Source organism: Panthera pardus, unplaced genomic scaffold, assembly GCF_024362965.1.
Source record: "Panthera pardus isolate Hobbes unplaced genomic scaffold, ASM2436296v1 HiC_scaffold_2, whole genome shotgun sequence".
NCBI lineage: Eukaryota > Metazoa > Chordata > Mammalia > Carnivora > Felidae > Panthera > Panthera pardus.
Window position 1 is genome coordinate 142380918 of NW_026526765.1, and position 22228 is coordinate 142403145.

Consider the following 22228-nt stretch of genomic DNA (forward strand, 5'->3'; position numbering starts at 1 on the left):
GAAACTAATATTACACCAAATGTTAACTAAGTGGAATTTAAATTAAAACTTGGGTAGGAAAACAAAATAAACTTAGGAATGAAAGAGAAGTTAATCAAAAGGATTACAAGAGTACTATGAAAAAAAAATGCAAACAATTTAGACACGTGAGAAGAAATGCATCCATTTATAGAAAACTAGAATGCTCCAAAAGAGAATCAGGAAGAAATAGAAAATCTTAAAAATTTGATTGCTAGTAATAAAATTGACCTGGTAATGAAAACATTTCCAACAAACAAATGTCTAGAATCAAATGGCTTCACAGGTGATTTACCAAATATTTAATGAATAGTTAATACCTATACTTCTCAGGCTCAAAGTAATGCTTACAGATTCATCCTGTAAGGCTAGCATGACCCTGATACCAAAACTAGACAACTCTACCACAAAAATATTACAGGCTAATCTCCTTGACGATTAAGATGCAAAAATCCTCAACACAGTATCAGCAAGTTTAACAATACATTAAAAGGATCGTTTACCACAATCACATGGGATTTATTCCAAGGTTGCAAGAATGGTTCATTATTTGCAAATCAATGTGTACACCACGTTAACAAAATGCATAATAAACATAATATGAACTTGTCAATAGACAAAAAGCATTTGACAAAATTCACTGTCTGTTCATGATAAAAACTTTCCATAGAGTGGCTTTAGAGGGAACATCCCTTAACATAATAAAGACCATATATGACAAACCCACAGGGGACATCATACTCAATGGTGAAATGCTAAAGATTTCTCCTCCAAGATCAGGAACAAAACAAAGATGTCCACTTTCACCACTTTTATTCATTTAAGGACTGGAAGTCCTAGACACAGCAATCAGACAAGAAAAAAAAATGTTTTCACAGTGGTAAGGAACAAGTGAAATTGTCACTATCTACAGATGATAATATATAGAGAAAATAAACAGACCTGCCAAAAAACTATTAGGACAAATGAACTAATTCAGAAAAGCTATACAAATCAGTATACAGAAAACAATCCCATTTATAGTTGTGTCAAAAGGAATAAAATACCTAAGAATAAATTTGACCAAAGAACTGTATTCTGAAATCTATAAAATGCTGATGAAAGGGATTGAAGATGACACAAATAAATGGAAAGATACTCATGCTCAAGGAATGGAAGAATTAATAATGTTAAGCTGTCCAGGCTACCCAAAGCAATCTGAGAGGAACAAAGCTGGAGGTGTCACAATCCCAGACTTGGAACTATAATAGTAGGCTCTAGGTATCAAAATAGGATGGTACTGGAACAAAAAATATACATAGACCATTGGAAAATAGCCCCAAAATAATCTCACATCTCTGGTCATTCTATCCATGGCACAGGGGACAAAGGTAGAAAATCAGGAAAAGACATTCTCTTCAATAAATGGTACCCAGAAAACTGGACCATTTTCTTAATCATACTCAAAATGGATCAAAGTCCTAAATGTTACATGTGAACACATAAAACACCTAAAAGAAAATATAAGTAGTAAACTTCTACATCTTTTTCACAGTACTTCTCTAGATCTTTCCTTACAGGCAAAAGAAACAAAGCAAAAATTAATAATTGGGACTACCTCAAACTGAAAAGCTTTTGCACGAAGTAAACTATCAACAAAATGAAAAGGCAGTCTACTGAATGGAAGAAGGTATATAAAGAACTGCTACAACTCTACAGCAAAAAAAATCCCCAAATAATCCAGTAAAAAATGGACAGAGTACCTGAATATTTTTTTTTCAAAGGAATCATAGAAATGGCCACAAACACCTGAAAAGATAGTCAACATCAGTAGTCATTAGGGAAATGCAAATCAAAACCCCAGTGAGATGTCACTTGACACCTGTCTGAATGGCTTGTGTCAAAAAGAGAAGAAATAAAAACAAGCATTGTTGAGGATGTGGTAAAAATGGAAGGAACCCATTTGTGTTATGGTGGGTATGTAAATTGGTGCAGCCACTATGGCATACAGTATGGAGGGTGCCCAAAAAATTAAAAATAGAAATTCCACATTACCCAGTAATTCTCCTTGTGGGCATTTGCCCAAAGAAAACATACACAGCTAATTTAGAAGAATATTCACACTCCTGTGTTTACTACAGCATTGTTTACAATTTCCAAGATATGAAGGCAATCAAAATGTCTATCAGCAGATGAATGGATAGAAAAGATAAGGAATATATACACAATGGAATATTAGTCTCCTATAAAAAAAGAATGAAATTTGCCATTGTGGACAACATAGATGGACCAAGAGGGTATCATGCTACGTGAAATAAGCCAGATTAAAAAAAAATACCAAATAATTTTGCTTATGTGTGGAATCTAAAAAACAAAAGAAACAAATCAACCAGCCCTCAAACAATACAAAACAGAGACAGGCTGATAAATACAAAGAACAAACTGGTGGTTACCAGCAGGGAGGGCTTGGGGGAGATAGGTGATAGAAGGGATGGGTTTACGAGGTATTAACTGTCAGTTACAATATAAATAAGTCAAAGTGATGGAAAGTACAGCATAGAGAAAATTGTCAACAATACTGTAATAACTTTGGTGACAGATTGTAACTATACTTATTGGGGTAAGCATTTCATAATGTATATAAAAGGCAAATAACTACCTGGAACACCTGAAACAAATATAATACTACATATAAACTAGATTTCAATTACAAATAAAAAGATTAAATAGAAGTAGAAATAAAGATGGTTAAGATATGGAAATTATATATATTAAATATGTGTATATATATGTATATGTACCTATATTATACACACACACACATATACACACACACACACACTCAGATACAAAAGCTATGCAGAATACAAATATACATCTTTATGCTTCTATGTTTTCTGTGTAATTTTTTTTTTATTTTTTTAAATTTTTTTCCCATTTATTTATTTTTGAGACAGAGAGAGACAGAGCATGAATGGGGGAGGGTGAGAGAGAGAGGGAGACACAGAATCTGAAACAGGCTCCAGGCTCTGAGTTGTCAGCACAGAGCCTGACGCGGAGCTCGAACTCACGGACTGCGAGATCATGACCTGAGCCGAAGTCGGACACCCAACCGACTGAGCCACCCAGGTGCCCCCTGTGTAATTTAAGAATAGGGGCTCCATGGTGAATTTCCCTCTGAATGAGATGGCTTCTGCCATTGGCTAACCTGCCACTTTCCTTAGAAAGTGAATTGACTTTTTTGAGCAACAACAATATAGTAAATTCAGTATATATTTTCCTGTGTGAAAGATTAACAAATATTCCTGCCATATAATGCAGTGATTGGTAAATAGGGTTCATTAAAATGTGTTCTTCAGGGGGAAAAAAAAGATCAACAGCTGGCAAATAAACACATGAAAAGTTGTGCAACGTTGTGTGTCATGAAGGAATTACAAATTAAAACAACAATCAGATACTATTACACATATAGTAGAGTGGTTAAAATTCAAAACACCAACAATACCAAATGCTGACAAGGATGTAGAGCAAGAGGAATTCTTACTCACTGCTCGTGGAAATGGAAAATGGTACAGCCATTTTGGAAAACAGTTTGGTAGTCTTTCTTAGTTTCTAAACTAAATATACTCTTAATGTACCATCCATCTATGACACTCCTTGGTGTTTACCCAAATGAGGTTAAAAACAGATGTCTGACCAAAAACTTGCACATAAATTTTCATGGTTTTTTTTTTCTCACCAATAGCAAAATTTGGAAGCAACCAAGGTGTCCTTCAGTAGGTAAATGGATCAACTATTGTACATCCAGAGAATGGAATATTACATAGCAATAAAAATGAATGAGGTATCAAGCAACAAAAAGACATGGAGAAACTTTAAAAATATATTCATAAACCAAAGGAGCCCATCTGAAAAGACTGCACACTGTATGATTCCAATAATATGGCATTCTAAAAAAATTCAGTAAAGGGTTCAGTGGTTGCCAGGGAAGGAGGGGCCATGAATAGGTAGAAAACGACATTTTTTGAGACACTAAAACTATTTTGTACGATAGGATAATGACGGACACATTATATACTTGTTCAAGTCTATAAAACAGCACAAGTCTATAGAACTAATGGGACTAATGTAAACGATGGACTTTAATAATAATGTAGATATATTCATTGATTTTAATAAATGTACCACACTAATACAAAATGTAAATAATATGGTAAACTGTAGAGGGTCAAGAGAGGTGTATATGAAAATTTTTGCATTTTCAAATCAATTTTTCTATAAATATAAAATAGCTATAAATAATAAGATTAATTTAAAAATATGTATTGACGAATGCCTCAACACATTTTTCTAAACTCCTTGTCCTGTCCATTCAACTGGAATATCAAATCCTGAGTTATCCTGGAATACTACATCCTAGGAATACTACATCCTGAGTCAAGAAGTGACCTTTTTAATCTTTATGTACAGAATTCTGTTTGTCAATTATCCTAATAATCCTCTCTTAATTGAATAAAGTTTTAAGTTATTTCAAATATAAGACAAAAAAGTAGTAAATCTCTTTGGGCAAGTATGATTAGGGATTTCAAAGAAAAATTTCTTACAACGTTTGAGTGAATGATTATCACATAAAGCTTAATCTTTTTAAAGCCCATTTACATGGCAAATGAATCATAATAAGATGTCAAGCCCTGAGGAATCTAATAAATTGCTACCTTCTCGACATTTTTTGGGTGTTTTGTCATGCTTCACTGCTTCCCACCTAGAAACCCTATTGGAAATATTCCTCATATTTTAGAGAAAGCGTATTTAAAAACTGAACTCCAAAATCTACTAGAATGTCAAAAAGGTATACCTTGTTGAATATTTTGTAACTGATACATACTTCTAGGCCCCAAGTATATATTTGAATGAAAACTAGAATTAATAAATGGAAAGAGGAAATCTTCATAATCTATATTTTAGTGTATTTTGTTGTATACCTTTTCCTGCTTACATTCTACAAAAAACTTGAAAATTTCCATACCATCCTATTGATCTATAGGTCAAAAACACAAGTGGCCTTTTAACCACGTAATTTCAGAAAAAGAGCACATAGTAGTAAAAATCAAACAGATTTGGATTTGTGAAAATAATAATGGTGAGATAGAGGGAATGGAATTTTTTTCTTGGTGGCTTTTGCTATAAGTTCCATAGAAATGCGGCTATTGAGGGGCACCTGGGTAGCTCAGTCGGTTGGGCATCTGACTTTGGCTCAGGTCATGATCTCACGGCTCGTAGGTTCGAGTCCTGTGTCGGGCTCTGTGCCTACAGCTCAGAGCCTAGAGCCTGCTTCAGATTCTGTGTCTCCCTCTCTCTCTGCCCCTCCCCTGCTCATACTCTTTCTCTCAAAAATAAACATTAAAAAAATAAAAAAAACAACAGGGCTATTTAAGGATAATATAAGGTCTAAAGAAGACTGTTTTAAGATGGTATAATTTATGACATGTTAAATATGCTCCTGGAAATAATACAGAGGAAATGGAAAAATGTTCAATCTGAGGAAAGGGAGACATACTGGAGAGATACCCTTGAGTGGGTGAAGGGCATGAAATCCAGTATGTGAGTAGCAAGACTGGTGTTACATGTGAGTGTAGACAATTCATTAGGAGTAACAGGAAGGGAGATGGAACACAGGTGCATTTGCAGGAAGATGAGTAAAGGAAGTATTGGGAAACGATGGATATCCTTTTCTTTTTTTTCTGGCTTTTTAAAGAGTTTATTTATTTTTGAGAGAGTGTATGTGTGTAAGCAGGAAAGGGACAGAGGGAGAGAGGGAGTCTAAAGCAGGTTCCATGCATGGAACCTGACACAGGGCTGGATCTCACGATAATGAGATCTTGACCTAAGCTGAAATCAAGAGCTCAGACACTCAACGAACTGAGCTACCCAGGTGCCCCATGGGTATCATTTTCTAAATGTGCCTTTTACTTTTTCTCTGCAAATGAGTCAGTGTGCTCAGTACATGAGTGATGACGTAAGAGAACTAGAGGTGGGAACTTTGCTAAGAGAGGAGAGTTTAGACAGTTTGCCATAAGTAGGTGAGTGTAAACAGGTAGGGAAAATATAGGAAGCCATGAATTCTGTTGTGCATACTTTAAGATTTATACAGTCTAATCATAGCATTAAATACCTTGAATTCTAAGAAATACTTTCATGTCATTAATATTGAGGCTAGATATACAAATCAATAGCCAGACCACATATGACAACAGATCTCTGATCTACAGCTTCTGCAGCAATTGGCCCAAAAAGTCAAAACACCCTCTGTGTAGAACAGTCATAGCTTGGTCAATGCATGCCACCCTTTTTGTAGATTACTCCTTATTCCAACTCAGAACCAAGGAGACAAAGCCAAATATGCTCCCCAAACCAAACACAAGGGTTGTCCCACTCTGGTTAGCTTGCCTCCAGCTACCTCATGTCAATGACCCTTCAACTGGAGTGTACCTGGAGACTTCCATCTTTTTTCCTATAAAACTCTTCTTCCAACGCTGTCTGCCTTGGAATCTCTGCCAAATGCAAGTGATGGTGGATGATTACATTGCTCTAACAGGCTCTGAATAAATAGCCTCTGTTTTCATTTGGGTGGTCTTCATTTATTGCCTCAGTAACTTTGAAGCCATGTTGTTTAACCATTGCATTTCAAGGAAACCGTAAGTAATCAATTTATCATTTCAAAAGAAAAAAATTCAAACTGCTTACTATCCTATTAGTAACAAAACCAGTGGGCTTGCTGAATGATTCTTTACATTTTTCTATTACTTGGAGAAGAGAACATGGTGTAGAGGCAAGAGGGTGGACTATGGAAGAGGCCCACATAGGTTCAAATCTTTGTCCACATAGTAGCTGAATGACTTTCATTAAATTCATCAATCTCTAAATGTTATGAGTTTCTTATCAGGAATAGGGTAATAACTGCTATCTCAGAAGACCTGTTAAGAAAAATACATGAAGTAAACATAATTCATGGAATGTAATGGGTATATAAACAATGCTATTTTCCTCTTGTTGACCGTCCCCCTCCCCCTTCCTCTAATTTGTTATATTGACAATTGTGTTTAAGTATCAACACTCTAAAAATAACACACACTTTAAAAAAATGTTCTCTGTCCCCAGTAATCGGAAAACCATTAATTGTCACTGGAACAAATCTGATAAGTAAAGACGATAGTGTGTCTGTCTCTACCAATCCACAGTTACTTTTCTGGCAAAGGTTTATATGCTAGAAAAAGTTTAAACACTTAATTTATTTTTCATTTTATTTACTTGAGAGAGAGAGACAGAGAGAGAGAGAGAGAGAGAGAGAGAGAGAGAGAGAGAGAGAGTGTTAGTTCAGGGGAGAGAGGCAGAGGGAAAGAGAGAATCTCAAGCAGGCTCCCTGCTCAGTGCAGAGCCTGACACGGAGCTCAATCCAACGACCCTGGGATCATTACCTGAGCCAAAACCAAGAGTTGGATGCTCAACCAAGGGAGTCACCCAGGCGTCCTTAACATTTGCTTTTAAAAGGAGCTAAATTTCTGTCTTTAATTACCATGTCCAGGGAAGAATTTCTTGTCTTAATTTTTTTATAGCACCAGTGTAAGCACAACGCCTAAAATAAGGTTGGCATCCAGTGTGTTTTGCTTGGAAGTATATATAGGGAAATGAATACTCATTCTTTTCTCATTGTCTATTGAGAAACTCAGAGCCCATTCTCAAACCTCCTTTACAATTTGAGAAAGGGTTCTATGTAATTCATCGAAACACAAGTGATACCAGTATGTCTAATTCTCAGAATTGAATACCTAACAGAAAAGAGGCTTTGATAAGCAACTGATTATTATGAAAAAACTTTGTATATTAGCTTCACCTATGTCTTTAATTATTAGAATATAAAAGTCCCTTTCTAGGACTTATAGAAATTCATTAATTTATATGTACCTTGTACCATTGGACTAGCTCTGTGTATGCAGCAGCTATGTTTTCAGCATCTAAAATTTCCATTTCAGGACTCTCAGGGAGGATGGCAGAGTGGGAGGACCCTCAGCTCACCTCCTCCCACAGACACACTAAAGCAACAACTACATGCACCGCAATTTGCTCTGAAAATGACCTAAAAACTAGCAGAGCAAATATTTCACACCTAAGGACATAAAAAAAGAGGCCACCTCAAGAAGGGTAGGAGCAACAGGAGTACAGTTAGGAACCAGACCCTCAGCACTGTGACCCTCAAGTGGGACAGATATCATAGGCATAGGGGAGAGAGGAAATCAAGCCCCACATCCAACAACCCAGCCCTGCACTAGATCATGATCCCTCATAACGCATGGCTTTGAAAACCGGGGGCTCACCCCTGGGAGCTTTAAAAATCAGTGGGGCCGAACTCCAGTAGAACCAGAGGGTTAAGGAAAAATGAGCCTCCTCTTTTAAAGGGCCAGCTTGCTATATTACTCCATCCAAAGTACAGCAGAGAAGCAGCAGTTTGAAAAGAACCTGGGTTATACAAGAAGGAGATTTATTGACCAATTTTAGGAGAGCTGCTAGAAAGGCAGTAATCTGCTGGAGATCCCTCTGGAAATGGAAGTGCTTGTGGGCACCATTTTTTTTGTTTGTCCCTCTTCTGCCCTAGCTGTCTGAATGCTTGCATGGGCCAGTTATGATGCTTTCCATCTACCTTGCTAGCACTAGTTGCCCAGCCCTGGCATTCCCCAGTGGATCTGCCCCATCCAATAAGCTCACGTTGGTGGGTAGCCCTCTAAACTGCTTCACACACTGCCACACCTGGCAGGCAGACTGAGTAGGGACTGGCATCCCCAAAGAGTGACTACCATCTTGCCACATTCACCAGGCAGCATCAATTGGGACTGGTTTCCATCCAGAGTGATTCCTGCCTCGAGGAGGGGGGAACCTACCCCTGACCACAGTACATTCACAGTAATCCCAGACATTCATTGCTGAAATTTAGGCTGAGGGTCCACCCCACCCAGTAATGCACCTGAAACAGCCACAACTGTGCGCTACAGCCATTTGGGCTAGGGGCTGGCCTCACCAACAAGGTCACCCACAGCAGATGAGTCCAGCCATAATAACAATGCACAGGCAGTCCAGACAAGAGACATGCCTTGGAGTGCGTGGTTCTTGTGACAAGGGGTGGGGGTGTTGTGCTGTTTGGCACCAAAGGATACCTTCTACATAAGGCATACATGCTTTTAAGACCAAGAGATATAGCTGATGTAATACATAGAAATAAACACAGAAAGGCAAGATGTGGAGACATAGAAATATGCTGCAAATCACAGAGTACGACAAACCCTCAGAAAAAGAGTTAAACAAAATGGAGTTAAAAACCTGATAAAAAGTTCAAAGTAATGGTCATAAACATGCTCAGCAGGCCTGAGGAAGAGTGGATGAACTCAGAACTTCAACAAAGATGGAAAATAGAAAAAAGAATGAGTCATAGCAGAGGAGTACACTCCCTGAAATGAAAAATATATTAGAGGTAAGCAACACCAGATTATAGGAGGCAGAAGACAAGATCCCAGTCTAGAAGAGAGAGTCGTGGAAAGCACCCAAGCTGAACAACAACAACAAAAGGATTAAAAAATGACAATAGGTTAAGGGACCTCTGGGACAACACTAAACACAAAAATTTGCATCACAGGGATCCTAGGAGGAGAAGGGAGAGAAGAGAACCTACCAAAGAAACAATAGTTGGAAACATCTCTAACCTGGGGAAGGAAAGAGACATCCAGGTTCAGGAAGCATAGCAAACCCCAAACCAGATGAGCCCAAGGAGGACCCCAACAGGACATATAATCATTAAAATGGCAAAAATTAAAGATAATCTTAAAAGCAGCGAAAGAAAAGCAAACAGTTACATGCAAGGGAAATCCCAAAAAGCTAACAGCTGATTTTCCAGGAGAAAATTTACAGGCCAGTAAGGAGTGATACTAGAAAAGCAAGCAAGCAAACAAACAAAAACAACAACAACAAAAAAGAAGTAAATGATAAAATCAAATTGATAAAAAGAAAAAAAAAACATATCCAGGAATAACCAAGATATCATTAAGAATTGAAGGAGAGATAAAGAGAGGAAGAATTTCCTGGACAAACAAAAATTAAAGGACTTTATCACCACTAAAATGACCTGACAAGAAATGATAAAAGGACTTCTTGAAGTGGAAGAGAAAAGTCCATAACTAGAAGGAATAAAATTATAAATATAAAAAAAAATCAGGGCACCTGGGTTGCTCAGTCAATTAAGTGTCTGATTCTTGATTTTGGCTCAGATCTTGATCTTGCACTTAGGAGATGGAGCCCTGCATGTGGATCCACACTAGGTGTGGGGCCTGCTTGAGATTCTGTCTCTCTCCCTCTGCTCCTCTTCCCCACTCACACTCTCTGAAATTAAAAAAAAAAAAATCACTGATAAAATCAAACATACAGTACAGGTGGTGAATCAATTACTTATAAAGCTAGTATAAAGGTTAAAATAGTAAAATCAATATATCTATAAATATTTGTCAAGGAATACACAAAGTAAAAAGATATATCACATATAGCAAAACATAAGTGTTAAACTTGAGCAACCATTAATTTAATGCACAGAGCTATATACATAGGATGTTATATATAAACCTCATGATAATCACAAACTAAAAACTTATAAAAGATTCACAAAAAATAGAGAGAAAGGAACCTAAGCATAACACTAAAGAAAGTCATCAAATAACAGGAAAAGAGATCAAAAGAAGTAGAAAGGAACAAAGAACTACAAAAATAACCTGAAAACAGCAAGCAGTACATACCTATCAATAATTACCTTGAATGTAAATAGACTAAATGTTCCAATCAAAAAATACAGAGTGACTGAATTAAAAACCAAACAAAAAGAGAAACAACAACAAAAACAAAAAAACAAGAACAATGTATTTGTTGCCTGCCAAAGACACACTTGAGACATAAAGACATATATAGACTGAAAGTGAAAGATTGGAAAAAGGTAATTCATGTGAATACAAGCGAAAAAATTTTAGGTAGCACTACTCAGACAAAGTAGACTTTAAAACAAAGACTATAATAAGAGACCAAGAAGGGTATTATGTAATGACAAAAGGATCAATCCAGCAATAGGATATAGCAATTGTAAATATCGATGCACCCAACACAGGAGTACCTAAATACAAAAGGCAAATACTAACAGATAGAAAGGGAGAAATTGACAATAATACAATAATAGTAGGAGACTTTAACACCCCACTTACATCAGTGGACAGATCGTCCAGACAAAAAATCACTAAGGAAAAACACTTTAAATGACACACTAGATGAAATGGACTTAAAAGATACATACAGAATATTCCTTGCCCTAACAGCAGAATTAATATTCTTTTCAAGTACATGTGGACTATTATCCAGGATACTTCACACATTGTATCACAGAAAAAGTCTCACAAATTTCAAGGACACTGAAATAATATCAAACTTATTTTCCAACCACAGTGGTTATGAAACTAGGAATCAATTACAATAAGAAATGTGGAAAAAACATAAACCAACTATGGGTAAATAACATGCTCCTAAATAACCAATGGGCCAAAAAATACCTTGAGGCTAATGTCAATGGAAACACAACAGTTCAAAATCTTTGTACAAAGCAAAAGCAGTTCTAAGAGGGAAGTTGCTAGTGATACAGGTCTATTTGAAGAAACAAGAAAAATTTCAATTAAACAGTCCAAACTTATACCCAAAGAACTAGAAAAAGAAGAAAAAAACAAAGCCCAAATTTAGTAGAAGGAAGGAAATAATAAAGATTAGAGCAGAAAAAAAAAAAGAAATAGAGAGTAAAAAAACAACAACGCCAACAAAAGATAAAACTAAGACTTTGCTTTTTGAAAATAAACAAAATTGATAAAGCTTTAGCTGGATTCATCAAGAAATGAGCGAGGACCAGAAATGAAACAGAAGTTAAAATTAATACCACAGAAATACAAAAGATTGTAAGACACAACAGTGAAAAATTGGACAACCTAGAAGGAAATTGGACAACTTAGAATAAATGGATAAATTCCAAGAAATCTAAAATGCTCAAAACTGAATCAAGAAGAAATAAAAAATCTGAATAGATCAATTATTAATAATGAAATAGTGTTGGCAATAAAAAAGCTGCCAACAAAAAACTCCGAGACCAGATGGCCTCACAGATGAAATCTACTAAGCATCTAAAGAAGAGTTAATACTTATCCTTCTCAAACTATTCTGGAAAACAGAAGAGGAATGAATCCTTCCAAACTCATTCTGTAGAGCCAGCATTACCTTGATTCCAAAACCACACAATGACAGTAGGAAAAAAAAAAAAAAATTACAGACCAATATCCCTGATTAACTTAGATGCAAAGATCCTCAATAAAATATTAACATACAGAATTTAAAAATGAATAGAAAGGATCATACACAAAGACTAAGTGGGATTTTGTTCAGGGATCAAGGATGATTCAATTATGCAAATTAATCAGCACAGTACACATTATCAAAATGAAATATAAAAATTGTATTATCACCTCAATAGATGCGGAAAGAGCATTTGACAAAATACAACAGCAATTCATGATAGAAATTCTCAACAAAGTACGAAAAGAAGAAACCTACCTCACCATAATAAAGGCCATATATTACAAAACCACGGCTAACTTCATACTTAGCAGGGAAAAGCTGAAAGCTTTTCTTCTAAGATCAGACAAGACTAAGAGATCTACTTTCACCACGTGTTTTCAACGTAGTTTATGAAGTCATAATCAGGCCAATCAGACAAGAAAAAGAAATAACAGGCATCCAAATTGGTAAGGAAGATTCGACTGTCACCATTTGCAGACGAAATGATTCCATATATGTAAAGCTCTAAAGACTGAAGAAAAATAAAAGTAGATGTAATAAATAAATAGTTTCAATAAAGTTGCAGGATACAAATGACTATTTAGAAATCTGTTGTGTTTCTCTCCACTAGTAATGAAACGACAGAAAGAGAAATTAAGAAAACAAGGATGTTTACAGTTGCATTAAAAAGAGGAAAATACCGGGGCGCATGGGCGGTTCAGTTGGTTAAGTGGCCGACTTCGGCTCAGGTCATGATATCATGGTCCGTGAGTTCGAGCCCCGCGTCGGGCTCTGTGCTGACAGCTCAGAGCCTGGAGCCTGTTTCAGATTCTGTGTCTCCCTCTCTCTGACCCTCCCCTGTTCATGCTCTGTCTCTCCCTGTCTCAAAAATAAATAAAACGTTAAAAAAAATTAAAAAAAAAAGAGTAAAATACCTAGGAATACATTTTAAAAAAGGAGGTGAAATATTTGTACTCTAAAAACTTTAAGACACTGATGAAAGATATTGAAGACAACAGAAACAAATGGAAAGATATTCCATGTGCGTGGATTATAAGAATTAATATTCTTAAATGCCCATACTACCCAAAGTAATCTATTGATTTAATGCAGTGTAGATCAAAATACCAAGAGTATTTTTCACAGAACTAAAATGAACATCCTAAAATACATATGGAAGTACAAAAGACCCTGACTAGCCAAAGAAAACTTGATAAAGAACAAAGCTGGAGGTATCATAATCCCAAAGCTCAAGATATACTAAAAAGCTATACTAATTAAAACAGTATGGCACTGGCACAAAAGTAGATACATAGATCATTGGAGAATAGAAAGTCCAGAAATAAATCCATATTTATATAGTAAACTAAACTATGACAAAGGAAGCAAGAATATTCAATGGGGAAAAGACCTTCTTTTCAATAAATGATGCTGGCAATGTGACAGCTATGAGCCAAAGAATGAAACTGGACTAGTTTTTTGACTGTACTCAAAAATAAACTCAAAATGGACTGAAAAAACTCCTAAAAGAAAGCACATGCAATAAACTTTTGGACAGTGGCCTTAGCATTATTTCTCTTCATATGTCTCCCCAGACAAGGGAAACAAAAGCAAAAATAAATAGTTGTGACAACATCAAACTAAAAAGCTCTTCCAGAATGAAGGAAACCAACAACAAAATGAAAAGTCAGCCTTCTGAATGGGAAAATATATTTATAAATTATATATTTGCTAAGAGATTAATATCCAAAACATAAAATATACTGTTATAACTCAACAACAACAAAAACATCTGTTTAAAAAATGGGTAGAGGACCTGAATAGATACTTTTCCAAAGACAGAAAGGTGGCCACAGGGCACATTAAAAGATGTTCAACATCACTAATTATTAGGGAAATGCAAATCAAAACCACAAGGAGATAGCAAGTCACACTAGTCAGAATGGCTAGTATCAAACTGACAAGAAATAACATGTGTCAGAGAGAATGTGTGGAAATGAACCCTCATGCACTGTTAGTAGAAATGAAAAATGGTGCAGCTACTGTGGAAAACAGTATGGAGATTCCTCAGGTTAAAATAGAAATACACGATGATCTAATTCTACTTCTGAATTTTTACTTGAATTAAAATACTAATTCAAAAAGATATATGCACCCCTCTGTTTATTGCATCAGTATTTACAGTTGCAAAGATGTGCAAACACTCTAACTATGCACTGATAGATGCACGGAGAAAGAAGATGTGGCATATCTGATGAACTATTACTCAGCCATAAAAAGAGTGAGATCTTGCTATTCAGGAGAATGTGAACGGACATAGAAGGTTTCGTGCAAAGTAAGTAAGTCAGAGAAAGACCAATACCATGTGATTTCACTTAAATGTGCAATCTGAAAAACAAAACAAACTGACAAAAAAACAGAAACAGACTCATGAGCAGAGAGAACAAACTGGTGGTAGTTAGAAGGGTGGGTAGGGGGCACATGCGGAATGGGTAAAGGGGATTAAAAGGTCCAAACTTCCAGTTATAAAATAAGCAAGTAAGGGGAAAGAAAAGTACACATAGGGACTATAATAAAAATATTGTGCCAGCTTTGCATGGTGGCAGATGGTAGCTACATTTATCGTGGTAAGCATTTTGTAGTGCACGTAATTGTCAATTCACTATGTTGTACAACTAAAGCTAATATAATATTTTATGCTGGCATTTCAAATAAAAATAAAAATAAACCTTCCCCAAATCTTTGATTTCACATACTTAGATTCATAAAAAGAAAATATTAAATTGTCGTTTGTGTCAAAATGTAAACTAAATTCTTATTCATTATACATAACTTTCTAAAGTTTAGTTAAAAATACTCTTGGTATTATATACTGTTATAGTTACAGAGCTGGTACTTTAAAAAATAATACTGTGATATAATTTATATAGTATCCTTTTTTTTCCTCAAGTGGTAAAGAATATAGAATGATAGAAGCTTTTATTGACACAGTAAAAGGCAAACTTTCTAAATGGAGAGAAAGTGATTCATTCAACTTTCTTATTTGTGTTTTTTTTTTTAAAACAATTTTTATGGCCTGGTTTATGGGAATAATGCAGAAGTAAACTTTCAAGAATGCTGACAATTAAGTGAAGCTACAAATGATGAATATACAAAAGTGTATTATCTCATATAATCTAGACTAGTGAATAAAGAAGGCAGATCTTAAAATCCTTCAACATTTTAAAGGCATTGTTATAGTTAACTAGCTAGTAAGTGAAGTTTGTTTCTCAGAAAACTTTTAAGTAGAGGTGACAGGAAAAGAAGGGTAACATCGAAAAATATATATTTCAGTAGAAAGGGCTCACTTATGCCAATGAAAGGGCCAGAGTGAGCATTATTTTAACTGGGGAAAATGGCAGATAATGCCTTGACTAGTCTTGGTGAGTTTCCAAAGGGGAATAGTAGGGAAAAGACCTGGAAAGTTGATTCTGTAGTCCCTGTATGCTTGGCTATCAATGTCTAACACCATTCCTTGCTATTGCACTGGAAATGATAAGGAAAAAATGTATCTTATACATATGAAAAACAATGTTGATAACAGGCATCACTGCCTTGTTATGATTTCGTAGTTGACACTATGAAAGCCACAAATAAACAGTGGGAATCATCCCTGCCTTCCAGGAGTCTGCCATACAACACCAAGCAACCATAAGAAACCCCTAACTATGCTATAATTATTACTTATTCTACATTTACACATTTTGGTAGTGACAGAACATGGCAAATGCTTAGGTGAATCAGAATTAGCTGAATTCCATCTTATGAAGAATTTTGGGAGGAAAAGAGTTTTAAAAACAGGAGTTGAAACTTAGACATTTCAGGGGTGCGTGGGTGGCTCAGTCGTTTGGGCATCCTATTTTGGCTCAGGTCATGATCTCACGGTCAGTGAGTTCGGGCTCTGTGTCTTAAAAATAAACAAACATTAAAAAAATTAAAAAAAAAAAGAAACTTAGACATTTCTTTCCCTTTGTCTTGGGGGGGTTGGCTGGGGATGGAGGTCACTTTTATTTCCCTCCTTTTAATATAGGAATAGCTTATTCTGATCTCACTCCTTGGATGACTAAAAATTAAATACTTTTTTAATTCAGTGAGAAATAATTTATTAGACTGGTGAAAAAGAATGGGATCTTCCAAAGGATGATGTGTTCAGGAAACTAGCAGCTACAAACAAATGTACAAAAAACTACATTACTATTTAGTCTGGTAATACTAAGGAAGGAGGCTGCTGGTAACTCCATATGGGATCGGCTACAACAATGACATCAACTCCTGATGGACTCAATGCAAACATAGGGAAATGTGAAACTTCCCCTCATTAATCAACCAAGCCCAGAAAATAACTTTTCCATAGATCTTGAAGATAACTAAATGTACACTGAGTGAATAGTGGTAAATTTGATGATCTGGGTAAATGTCACCTGTGTCTTAAAAAGAAAATAAGTACCTGAAATAGATACGTTACTGAAAAAAGTAGGAAAAGTTTAGGGACACAGCCTAAAATGTAGTTGTATCTTTATGTAAAGAACCTTAGAACACTTTCCCCCCTTTTTCTCCCATGAAGGCTGGACACTGTTCGGTAATGGACAAGCAGTGATAGTAGAATTTAATGAGCCACTCTGAAGGGATGTAATCTAACCTCCATTGCAAACTTCAATCTTATTAAAACAACTAGACTGCGCATTTATCAAAAGTCTGGTTCTTTGGAATGAAAGCCTGGTGCGATAAAGGTGCTGTAGCCTCTTTACCATAACTTTTATTTATGCTCTCCTTAGAACAAATTTTCTGATTCAATAACCATTACCACGTATTCACTGATACCTTATTTAAAAAAATAATACAGTGTCATTTCTATCTCAGTGAAGCACTGATGAAATATTCAGAAGTTAAGGGTAAGTAATAAAAGGCTCATTTGGCTAGAAATAAGCTCATTATTGTTTGCTATCCTTGCCTTCTGAGACTGAAGATCAGGGTCTTGCTGTGATGATTTCTTTTGCCTCATGCATTTACGGGGTACTCCTGTGCTGTAACAGGAGTTAGAACCTACTGAACACAACCTGAGGGGGGGGCAGAATATGCCTCCTCAAAAAATACCACTTTGACATACTGATTATTTTGAATTAAAGTTATTTAAGAAACAGCAGGGGCAAGGACATTCTGACCCTCCAGTGTCTCTCTCAGAGCAGGAAATGAATTTCCTATGGGAGGGCACCCTCCCTATACCAGGAGGAAAGAAAGCATCCTTATCACCAGAGATAGGAAATTCAGGGCTAAGAAACCTGCATAAAAAAGATTATTACTTCTTCACTTATTTACTACCCCAAGTCCAAAATCCTTTGTTTTGTCAATTCTACACAAATGTATTGTTTCTTTATCTAAAGGGTATAAAGGCTGTCCGGTCACTTCTTTGAGCCTCCTATCTTTGGGACCTCATATAATTAGAGAATAGACAGAGAACCGAGAAGAGAAGAAGGAAAAGTTTTCTTCTCCTACATTCAGTAACATTTGGAAATATCTTTATTTTTCTAATTTTGAATCACTCCATATACATGTTTTTAAAGACTTTTGTCAAGCCACGTTTTACGTGTGTGATGTTGAACACTATACACTGAGGAAGGATGAATGGAGATAAAAGCCTAAAAATACAGTGTGATTATCAGGTTCTATCAGGAAAGTAAAGGTCCATTGATATATTTGTAAGATGATACTGGAGTAGAGTGGCTTCTAATGCAATATGACTGTGTCCTTGTAAGAAGAGAAAAGACACAGAGATAGATGATAATCACAGAGAAGGCATGTGAGGAAACGGAGAGAGAGAATGCCACGTGTTGACAAGAGTGGGGATTGGAGTGAAGCATTTGTAAGTCAAGGATTGCCAGCAACACCAGAAGCTAAGGGAAAGACATTGTACTGATCATCCCCCAGAACCTTCAGACAGAGCAAACTGTGTTCTGTCTGTTTGGAGCTCAAACTCAGCCTCCAGAACTGAGAGAGTATCTGTTTTTCAAAGCCACCCAGTTTGTGGTACTTTATTATGGTAGCTCTGGGAAACTAATACGCTCCCCCAGAATGCTACTGGAAGGCAGATCAAATTCCCAGCTAGTGTGGAGAAACCTAGCTCAAGCCTGGGCTTGGGAGCAGTTAGGAAAACCAGAGGCAATGGTCTTTATAAATAAGTGTTAGCACTTTGGGAAGACATTACAGATAGCAGATGAGACCTAAAATTCTAAAAATGGAACATTTGCACTTAGGAGCAGATAAGGACCTCAATGAGCCATCCGTAGATGTTGAGGGAGGTTGAGTGGTGTCAATACTGGCTATTACGCAGACGGGGCACAGGCACAGGTCTCCTATGACCTGGGCTCACGACAGAATCCAACTCTTGGCAGTATACTAAGTTTTAAAGTAAATTTGTTTAGGGGCGCCTGCGTGGCTCAGTCGGTTGAGCGTCCGACTTCGGCTCAGGTCATGATCTCTCAGTCCGTGGGTTCGAGCCCCGCGTTGGGCTCTGTGCTGACAGCTCAGAGCCTGGAGCCTGCTTTGGATTCTGTGTCTCCCTCTCTCTGACCCTCCCTGACTCATGCTCTGTCTCTCTCCCTGTCAAAAATAATCATTAAAAAAAAATTTAGAGTAAATTTGTTTATACTGATCAATTAAGTAACAAATGCAGGGGGCAGTAAAATTGTTCTCAATTTATCACTTGAAAAATATATTGGTGGACCTTTCTTCCACGATACAGCCTGTGAATCATGCTGTTATTTCCAAATAAGGTTACATTGAGAGGTACTGGGGTTAGGATGTCAACATGTTGTTTTGGGAGAACATAATTCAAGTGTGTTCAAACTTGACTAAGAGCTTCCCAGGCACCAAAACAAAAGGGATTCTATGAATCAATAAGGAATCATCGCATTCAGATAAGGGAAAACCCAATGGTTCCTTAGATGAAGTCACACTTATAATTTGCCAGAGAGATTTCATGTGAAACCTTCTAGAGATCATTCTGAAGTATGTAATTCCTCGGATTCATCAACCACAACATACACAAGATACACAGGCTGTGACAGAATGGCCTGGAAGCAATGGCAACATCACGGTATGTTCACTGTTGCCACGTATTCACAGACTTTTCAGAACACTTGAATCATTTTTTTTTAGGTTGTGAGTAGAACTTTTATTAAGGGAAGATTATTAAGGTAAATCTTCCATTTGTCTAAGGCAAATAAATTTGTGGAGTCACAAAAATGAAGGAGCAATTTCAGCCAGAGTGAAGTGAGTTGTTGTATCATATGACACAATTTTGGAAAGGCAGTGCTGTCCTCCCAACCAAGTGTCTCCATTACTTGCTTCCCAGTGCTAGAAATTTATTGCCGAGGAAGCTAAGACTTTTATTCTATACTAAATACTAAAACGTAGAAGGCAAGTGTGTACTCCAAAAATTAAAAAAAGGAAAGAAAATAGAGTGAAAGTCATACTGATGTGTTCATGATCTGTTCGCTCATGCTATTAAAGGGCATGGAAGTCAAACATATAGCATGTATGCTACCATTTACTAATCCATGCCCTTACCAGGCATTACTAACCAATCATGGTTTTATTTTTTTATTTTTATTTTTATTTTTTATGAACATTTCTTTAATTTGAAATTTGTAAGGAAAGATCACATTAAAAACCAAACTATCTCCCACCATTTTTCTGGCCCTCTACCTGATGCCCATTTTTTTTTCCCCAGAAGCCCATGCTCGCAACATGAGATGCATGCCCAGCCATGGGCAGAGTCTATTCCTCTGTCCTTCATCTATTCTTTTGTGTCTAGCAGCCCAGTCAGGCCAGTGTGTCATTCCAGAGCTCCTTAAGTATTTCATGGCAACTTTCTTCCATTTCATTAAAAATCAAATCTGCAGATTTTATTGTACCCATAATGTGATGAAAATAAATAAAGTTTAGGAAATGGCTATTGCATTGCCATTAGGTAGAACTTTTATGGATACTAAAGTTGAGACAATAACCTTTTCTTCTTATACCCAAGCTGAATTTTTCAGTGGAACAGGCTGGTACCCTACTCCAAATTACCCCCAAGTACATTTATCTCTGCACTGGTAAAGTGGGGACAATAAATACTAAGGAGTTTTGAGATCTGTATGTGTATGCCTAATGTGTAACTATTCTAGCAAGGTTTTTGAAGGTTTAAATAAGTGACAGTGACAATGTTGAACTTTTGAGCCTGTACTATCAGAAAAAAATAGTTAATAAATTCCTCCATTATTTTCTCTCTAACCCCCATACCCCCACATACATTGTTTGCATTCTGAGACACTGCTATCTGCAAAGGCCAACTTGGAACCTTGTGTGTTTCAAGATACCACGCACTTCTGCCCTTCCTAATGAATGTCCCCTTTTATCAAACCCAGTTGTCCTTCCTGTGAGATGTTTCTCATTAATGAAAATTCTCCATATTTCACTGAACTGAATAAAACCATCTCCTTAATGATCTTGTGCATTGTGTCTTGACAGCAACTATCATTTATTTTTATTTTTCAAACTAAACACAAACTTTAGGCCATATAGTTTAATTATGACATGGAATCAATCTGTTTTTAATGAGTCAATCCTATGGAAATATTGCCTCATTAAGAGTTAAAGAATCCATGCTATTTTTTCTTTTAAAAACCACTGGCTACTTTATAGAATTGACATCTCTTTTATTAGAAAACACACAGAAAAGAGAAGAGGTTTGCTTTTTGTGATTATTTTTTTTTTTTACATTTGCTCCTGTAAGACATATGTTTGGCCTGTGGTAAAATTTTATTTATTATGTAGTTAACCAACCAATGTACAAGTCTATTAAGTTTTATAAGAATGTGTTTAGGTTTTAAGATGAAACAATTGACCTGGGGAGTTCTTTTAACCCACAGGGCAGCTCATCTTTACCTAGTCCTGTGTCTATGCATAAATATTCTTACCTGACTATAACGTGGGTAAAGTTAGAAAACCAGAGTCATAATCCTTTAAAGAAATAGCAGCATTTGTTTCCATTTAATGACAGAGTTCCTTTTGCATGCATTCTTAAAGAATTCTACCCAATTTTACTACTGGGATATTCTGAAGGTTGCCATTTACAGATATGGATCATTCATTTTGAGTCAAATTCTTAGTTTTTGGAGAATCAAAACCTACACACCCGAAGACTGATGGGGATTCTATTTGAAAGTATTCAGTTAGGGCTGGAAAGTACATGTCCATAATGGATAACTTAAAGTTGCCTTTTTTTCTCAGCAGTTCTGGCTGCTTCATTCAGAGCCTGAGGCTGTTCTGGGTTTATAGTGCACCTTATTCACTTAGAATAATATAAATAGCTTTTCTTTTTATCAAAAAGCAGATAACTAAAGTGAACAAAATTACAAGACATGTATGTATATATTTAAGAAAGTGAATTGTTGAACAGACTCTCGGGGATGATGGCAGTGTAGGAGGAAGATCCTGAGCTCACCTCCTCCCCTGGACACACCAAGACAACTACATGTAATGCTTCTCACTCTGAAAACAACCTGAAAACAGGCAAAACAGACCTTCCATAGTTGAAGATATAAAGAGAAGGCCACACAGCAAAGGGGAAAAGCAGCAGAGACACGGTTAGGAACCAAATGCCCCGTGTGGTTGCCCACAAAAGGGAGGGATATTACAAGCACAGAGGAGTAAGGAGATCAAGCCCCACACTGGGCACCCTTGGCCTTCAGGACCTTCACCAGGAACAAGAGATACGTAATATCTGGCTTTGAAAATCAACAGGGCTTAACTCTGA

General features: G+C 36.4%; 1 long non-coding RNA gene across 3 annotated transcripts in view; it reads left to right on the top strand.

The window, feature by feature from the left end:
* LOC109278903 (uncharacterized) overlaps window positions 1-22228 on the top strand; it is a 221226-nt gene that overhangs the window by 148126 nt on the left and 50872 nt on the right. For 2 of the 3 annotated variants that reach the window (XR_002085906.2, XR_008423925.1), the window contains exon 4: window positions 1578-2899. The exons of the other annotated variant lie outside the window; for it this stretch is intronic. This is a non-coding gene — a long non-coding RNA (uncharacterized LOC109278903). Of the gene's footprint in view, window positions 1-1577; window positions 2900-22228 lie in introns of those variants that run through there. 3 annotated transcript variants of the gene reach the window in all.